The sequence below is a fragment of the Cetorhinus maximus genome, chromosome 9, assembly GCF_964194155.1.
Source record: "Cetorhinus maximus chromosome 9, sCetMax3.hap1.1, whole genome shotgun sequence".
Classification (NCBI taxonomy): Eukaryota; Metazoa; Chordata; class Chondrichthyes; order Lamniformes; family Cetorhinidae; genus Cetorhinus; species Cetorhinus maximus.
Genome location: NC_135887.1, coordinates 39,854,800 through 39,862,741, shown reverse-complemented (window position 1 = coordinate 39,862,741; position 7,942 = coordinate 39,854,800).

Here is a 7,942-nt window from a genome sequence, read left to right as displayed (position 1 = left end):
AGTGAGAGAGAGCGGGAGGGAGAGAGTGAGAGAGAGCGGGAGGGAGAGAGTGAGAGAGAGCGGGAGAGAGAGCGAGAGAGAGAGCGGGAGGGAGGGAGAGAGAGCGGGGAGGAGGGAGAGAGAGCGGGAGGGAGGGAGAGAGAGCGGGAGGGAGGGAGAGAGAGCGGGAGGGAGGGAGAGAGAGCGGGAGGGAGGGAGAGAGAGCGGGAGCGAGCGGGAGGGAGGGAGAGAGAGAGAGAGAGAGCGAGCGGGAGGGAGGGAGAGAGAGAGAGCGAGCGGGAGGAGAGAGAGAGAGAGCGAGCGGGAGGGAGAGAGAGAGAGCGAGCGGGAGGGAGGGAGAGAGAGAGAGCGAGCGGGAGGGAGAGAGAGAGAGCGAGCGGGAGGAGAGAGAGAGAGAGAGCGAGCGGGAGGGAGGGGAGAGAGAGAGAGCGGGAGGGAGAGAGAGAGAGAGCGGGAGGGAGAGAGAGAGAGAGCGGGAGGGAGAGGGAGAGAGAGCGGGAGGGAGAGAGAGAGAGAGCGGGAGGGAGAGACAGAGGGAGGGAGAGAGAGCGGGAGGGAGAGACAGAGGGAGGGAGAGAGAGCGAGAGACCAGGAGGTAGAGAGAGCTGGAGGGGAAAGGGAGAGAGAGAGAGAGCGGGAGGGAGAGAGTGAGCGGGAGGGAAAGAGAGAGTGAGAGCGGGAGGGAGAGAGTGAGAGAGAGCGGGAGGGAGAGAGTGAGAGAGAGCGGGAGGGAGAGAGTGAGAGAGAGCGGGAGGGAGAGAGTGAGAGAGAGCGGGAGGGAGAGAGTGAGAGAGAGCGGGAGGGAGAGAGTGAGAGAGAGCGGGAGGGAGAGAGTGAGAGAGAGCGGGAGGGAGAGAGTGAGAGAGAGCGGGAGGGAGAGAGTGAGAGAGAGCGGGAGGGAGAGAGTGAGAGAGAGCGGGAGGGAGAGAGTGAGAGAGAGCGGGAGGGAGAGAGTGAGAGAGAGCGGGAGGGAGAGAGTGAGAGAGAGCGGGAGGGAGAGAGTGAGAGAGAGCGGGAGGGAGAGAGTGAGAGAGAGCGGGAGGGAGAGAGTGAGAGAGAGCGGGAGGGAGAGAGTGAGAGAGAGCGGGAGGGAGAGAGTGAGAGAGCGGGAGGGAGAGAGTGAGAGAGAGCGGGAGAGAGAGCGAGAGAGAGAGCGGGAGGGAGGGAGAGAGAGCGAGAGAGAGAGCGGGAGGGAGGGAGAGAGAGCGGGAGGGAGGGAGAGAGAGCGGGAGGGAGGGAGAGAGAGCGGGAGGGAGGGAGAGAGAGCGGGAGGGAGGGAGAGAGAGCGGGAGGGAGGGAGAGAGAGCGGGAGGGAGGGAGAGAGAGCGGGAGGGAGGGAGAGAGAGCGAGAGAGAGAGCGGGAGGGAGGGAGAGAGAGCGAGAGAGAGAGCGGGAGGGAGGGAGAGAGAGCGAGAGAGAGAGCGGGAGGGAGGGAGAGAGAGCGAGAGAGAGAGCGGGAGGGAGGGAGAGAGAGCGAGAGAGAGAGCGGGAGGGAGGGAGAGAGAGCGAGAGAGAGAGCGGGGAGGGAGGGAGAGAGAGCGAGAGAGAGAGCGGGAGGGAGGGAGAGAGAGCGAGAGAGAGAGCGGGAGGGAGAGAGAGAGAGCGAGAGAGAGAGCGGGAGGGAGAGAGAGAGAGAGAGCGGGAGGGAGGGAGAGAGAGAGAGCGGGAGGGAGAGAGAGAGAGAGAGAGAGCGGGAGGGAGAGAGAGAGAGAGAGCGGGAGGGAGGGAGAGAGAGAGAGCGGGAGGGAGAGAGAGAGAGCGCGAGAGAGAGAGAGCGGGAGGGAGGGAGAGAGAGCGAGAGAGAGAGCGGGAGGGAGAGAGAGAGCGGGAGAGAGAGCGGGAGAGAGAGCGGGAGAGAGAGCGAGAGAGAGAGCGGGAGGGAGGGAGAGAGAGAGCGAGAGAGAGAGCGGGAGGGAGGGAGAGAGAGAGAGCGAGAGAGAGAGAGTGGGAGGGAGGAGAGAGAGCGAGAGAGAGAGCGGGAGGGGAGGGAGAGAGAGAGAGCGGGAGAGAGCGAGAGAAAGAGAGCGAGAGAGAGAGAGCGGGAGGGAGGGAGAGAGAGCGAGACAGAGAGCGGGAGGGAGACAGAGAGAGCGGGAGGGAGACAGAGAGAGCGGGAGGGAGACAGAGAGAGCGGGAGGGAGACAGAGAGAGCGGGAGGGAGACAGAGAGAGCGGGAGGGAGACAGAGAGAGCGGGAGGGAGACAGAGAGAGCGGGAGGGAGACAGAGAGAGCGGGAGGGAGACAGAGAGAGCGGGAGGGAGACAGAGAGAGCGGGAGGGAGACAGAGAGAGCGGGAGGGAGACAGAGAGAGCGGGAGGGAGACAGAGAGAGCGGGAGGGAGACAGAGAGAGCGGGAGGGAGACAGAGAGAGCGGGAGGGAGACAGAGAGAGCGGGAGGGAGACAGAGAGAGCGGGAGGGAGACAGAGAGAGCGGGAGGGAGACAGAGAGAGCGGGAGGGAGACAGAGAGAGCGGGAGGGAGACAGAGAGAGCGGGAGGGAGACAGAGAGAGCGGGAGGGAGACAGAGAGAGCGGGAGGGAGACAGAGAGAGCGGGAGGGAGACAGAGAGAGCGGGAGGGAGACAGAGAGAGCGGGAGGGAGACAGAGAGAGCGGGAGGGAGACAGAGAGAGCGGGAGGGAGACAGAGAGAGCGGGAGGGAGACAGAGAGAGCGGGAGGGAGACAGAGAGAGCGGGAGGGAGACAGAGAGAGCGGGAGGGAGACAGAGAGAGCGGGAGGGAGACAGAGAGAGCGGGAGGGAGACAGAGAGAGCGGGAGGGAGACAGAGAGAGCGGGAGGGAGACAGAGAGAGCGGGAGGGAGACAGAGAGAGCGGGAGGGAGACAGAGAGAGCGGGAGGGAGACAGAGAGAGCGGGAGGGAGACAGAGAGAGCGGGAGGGAGACAGAGAGAGCGGGAGGGAGACAGAGAGAGCGGGAGGGAGACAGAGAGAAGGAGGAGGGAGGGAGCGAGAGCAGGAGGGAGGGAGCGAGAGAGAGAGCGGGAGGGAGGGAGAGAGAGAGAGAGCGGGAGGGAGGGAGAGAGAGAGCGGGAGGGAGGGAGAGAGAGCGAGAGAGAGACAGAGAGAGGGAGAGAGAGAGACAGAGAGAGCGGGAGGGAGAGAGAGAGAGAGAGAGAGCGGGAGGGAGAGAGAGAGAGAGAGAGAGCGGGAGGGGAGAGAGAGAGAGAGCGGGAGGGAGAGAGAGAGAGCGGGAGGGAGAGTGTGCGGGAGGGAGAGAGATAGAGAGCGGGAGGGAGGGAGAGAGAGATAGAGAGCGCGGGAGGGAGGGAGCGCGGGCGGGAGGGAGGGAGCGCGGGAGGGAGGGAGCGCGGGAAGGAGGGGGAGCGGGAGGGAGGGAGGGGGCGCGCGCGGGCGAGCGGGAGGGGGCGAGCGGGAGGGGGCGCGGGCGAGCGGGAGACGGAGCGCGCGTGCGAGCGAGAGCGCGAGAAAGAGAGGGTGAGTGTGTGTGTGTGAGAGAGAGAGAGAGACAGAGTGTGAGAGAATGTGTGTGTGAGAGAGAGTGCATGAGAGATAGAGTATGTGAGAGAGTGTTTGTGTGAGTGAGGGAGAATGTCAGAGAGAGTGTGTGGAAGAGAGAGTACGCGAAAGAGGGAGAGAGAGAGTGCGCGAGAGAAAGATAAAGTGTGTGTGAGAGTGTGTGTGTCTGTCTGAGAGTGGGTGTGTATCTGAGCATGTTTGTGAGAGGGAAAGTATGTGTGTGTGACAGGGAGAGATTGTGTGTGTGTAGGAGAGAAAGTGTGTGTGAGAGAGAGAGAGTGTGAGAGTGTGCCTGAGAGTGTGTGAGAGAGGGAGGGAACGTGTGTGTGTGAGAGAGAGGGAACGTGTGTGTGTGTGAGAAAGGGAGGGAGCGTGTGTGTGTGTGTGAGAAAGGGAGGGAGGGAGGGTGTGTGTGAAAGAGAGGGAGGGAGTGTGAAGTATTAGTCTTTAAATGTGCTTCAGGTTAACATAAAAATCCAGAATTTCCTGGTGGGAGTCTGCACTTGAACCTCCTGGAAATGCATCACCCACTTTAGTTCTTCAGCATTCGGATTTTCCTCTTTTGGGTGCTTACATTTTTGTTTCTTCCAAAGCAAGTGAGGAATATCATGCGCAGTTCAAGGTACAAAGCCCACATAATCGCTTGCTGACAAATACCAGATCTTGAGTTATCAGCTGGGTCAGTGCTTACTAGTTTTCTCAGTTGTCTTGTGTGCTGTAACTGGTTGCCAAGAGTAACATGGATTGAGTAAAATTCCGCTGCTCGAAAGTACCATTGTGGAAGTTTAGTGTCATTTCCTCTTTGATTCCCCTCCTCTCTGGTTAAAGGTGAGTCGCTATGGTATAGACTTGCTGACCTGATCTAACAATCCATCCTGTTTGGCTCCTAACAGGAGCTGCAGAAGTTAACAAATGAACAATCTGCAGTGAAGATGATAGAACTGGGTAAGTGACATTCCTGTGTGCATCAGTTTATTAAATTAATCTCAATTACAAGTCAGTGGCTTGGTCAGACATTTTAAGCTGCATCCTGTTGCTGAGTTCACAATTAGCATATCACAGAAGAACTTTGACTGCAGTTCTTTCAGAGCTGCTGTGCATCTGCACTGATTAATTTTTTGACTGTTTGTTTCTTATTGGAAAGTATACTTTGTGATGAGTGGCCATCTGCCTGGGGATTCTGTAGTGAGGGATTATTGTCCTGTACTGTGTGATGAGGGATCTTTGTGATGAAGATGCATCTACCTGTAAGAGAATCTACCATTGACCCCCTCCTGTTTTTCGTCTACAGGCTACTCTTCAGCGACATCACCCGAAAGCATAGCATCATATCCCACATCTATGCTGGCAACACCCAACTCTGCCTTACCATCATCTCTCCTGACCTCTCCACTGTCTCTGATTTGTTATCCTTCTTTGTCTGACATTCAGTACTGGATGAGCAGAAAGTCCATCCAACTAAATATTGGGAAGGCCACAGTCATTTTCAGTTCCTACCACAATATCTGTTCCTGAGCACTCGACTGAATTCCTCACCCTGTTCACTGTCCAAGGCTGAACCAGACAGTTCGTAACCTTGGTGTCCTACTTGACCATGTAATGAGCTTCTGACCACATAGCCATTTCTTCAGTAAGATCGCTTAGTTCCGCCTCTGTAATATTTTCTGTCTCCAGTCCTGCCTCAGTGCACCTGCTGCTCAAACTCTCATCCATTCCTTGTTACCTGTAGATTATTTCATTACTCTCATAGCCGAGTTCCAATTTTCCACATTTTGTAAACATGAACTCATCCAAAACTTTGCTTCCGTGTTGTAAGTCACACCAAATCCCAATCACACTTGCAGACTTACATTAGCTCTATTCAGCCTGGCAACACCTTGATTTTAAAATTCTCATCTTTGTTTTCAATTCCCTCCATAGCCTCACCCTTCTCTATCTCTGTAATCACTTTCAACCCTACAAACCTCCAAGATCTGTATATTCTGCCAATTCTGGCCTCTTAAGCTTCCCCAGTTTTAACCACTCCACCATTGGACCCCGTGTATGTGGCTGCCTAGGCCTTAAACTCTGGAATTCCTCAACTGAACCTCCTGAGATATCATTCTAATGCTCCTTAAAACCTACCTCTTTTGACCAAGTGTTTTACTATCTCCTTATGTGGCTTGGCTTCAAATTTTGTTCGATACACTCCTGTGGAGTGCCTTTGGACTTACTGTTTTAAAAGCGCTAGATAAGTGCAGTTGTTGTTGATGTACTTCGAAGGAGCATCCACCTGTACAGTGTGATAAGCAGATTGTCTTACGTTATTTCATAATGGTCATTATAATGCCTGATGGGGCTTTCCTATTCCCTCAGTTGTCTGCCCAACCATTCTTTTTTGCTGGGATATTGTTCTATGGATACCAGTACTCCCCATTTTACATCTGGAACTGCAACTGAGCCTGGTCCTGTCCATACCTAAAATTCCCAGCAAGGCTCACTGGTTAGCAAGTGACAGTGATAATCCTGACAGATTGTTTCTTTTCTTCTCACCACGCCAAACTCAGGCCTATTACGACAGTAGAACCAACACATTTGGCTCATTCTCTGCCAATTTGACGCAAGCCCAGAACTAAATCTGGGACATTCCTGTATGATTGCCAAACATCCACTTTAGAGTGGAATTCATTCATGATGTTTGCATGGGAGCTACAAAATCTACTAACTGGCTGAAATGACTCCATCATGTATCAGAATTCACCTCTCCTGCCAATGAACATTGGAGAATCTGAGGACATGCACATAAGTAATGTGAGCATGGAGCTAGATAGATGTCAGGAGATTTTTTTCTTTTCGCAGAGGGTTGTCAACCTTTTAAAAAAAAGTTGGCAGCTCATGCAAGCACTCAGGAGGGATCTTAACTGTGATGAACTTTACAGAGTTTAAAGGTAGGTGGGGTATTGGTGGAGTATTTCTGTTGGTCACTGTGATTTCTTGCAACTTGTTTCATTGCCTTTGGAGGTTGGAAAGGAACTTGCCAGACCTTCAATTGACCTAGGGTTATTTTCTGGCTCCCAGCCAATTGCATGCTTGTTGTTGGTTGAGGTGCGATTGAATGATCATGGTACTACATTGTACCAGGACATTATGGAACAGGCTTTTGGACCAGATGATCTTTTCCTCCTCTCTGCCATTTTAAAATGTTCATACGGATTCAACACACGTGCAGAGGAGGTTAGTCATGATCCATGTCGGGGCGACTGTGAACAGTGGCTGGAAACTATAGACATGTGCTCCCAGGTGCAGTCTTTCAGTCAGAGGTATATTCCATTGCGAAAGAAAAGCTCTATGAAAAGGATGCAATATCTGTGGCTAGCTAAGGAAATTAAGGTTAGTGTCAGATTGAAAGAAAAAGTGTAGAACATTGCAAATATTGTTGGTCGGTCAGAAGATCGGGCAGAATTTAGAAATTAGCAAAGAATGACTAAAAAAAAATGAGGAAGAAATTAAGAGTATGAGAGTGGCCAAAAAATTGACAGATGGAGTATAATGTGGAAAACTGTGAACTTGTTCACTTTGGTAGGAAGAACAGAAAAGCATTATATTATTTGAATGGAGAGAGATTGCAGAACTCCCCGGAACAAAGGGATCTGGGTGTTCTGGCATATGAATCACAAAAAATCAGTATGCAGGTTCAACGAGTGTTTAGGAAGGCAAATGGAATGTTGGCATTTATTGCAAAGGGAATTGAATCTAAAAGAAGGGAAGTATTGCGACAGCTGTACAGGAAGTACTTTGCATAGTTTTGGTCTCCTTGCTTAAGAAAGGATATCATTGGATTAGAAGCAGTCCAGAGAAGGTTGGCTCAACTAAATCCTAGGATGAAGGGATTGCCTTATGAGGAAAGGTTGAGCAGGTTAGGCCTACACTCTTTGGAGTTTAGAAGAATAAGATGTGATTGTATTGAAACATGGAAGGACCTGAGGGGACTTGACAGGGTGGATGCTGAGAGGATGTTTCCCCTTGTGGGGGGGGTTTAAAACTAGGGGACACCGTTTAAAATTGGGAGTCTCCCATTTAAGACTGAGATGAGGGGAAATTTCTTTTCACAGAGGGTCGTTAGTCTGTGGAATTCTGTTCCTCAGACAGCAATGGAGGCTGGATCATTGCATATACTCAAGGCTGAGTTAGATAGATTTTTGATCACCAGGGAGTCAAGGGGCAGACAGGAAAGTGGAGTTGAGGCCACAGTCAGACCAGCCATGATCCTATTGAAAGGCAGAGCAGGTTCGAGGGGCCAAATGGCCTACCCCTGCTCCTAATTCTTGTATTCTGGTGTTCTTTCAATCAGGTGAAGAAAAGGATCTGCCCAACATGGATGTAGAAGGGAAGGTGCCACCCAACGGGGATCTAGAAGGGAAATCCCACCCAACATGGAGGTTGAGGGGACATGCTTGCTCGACATGA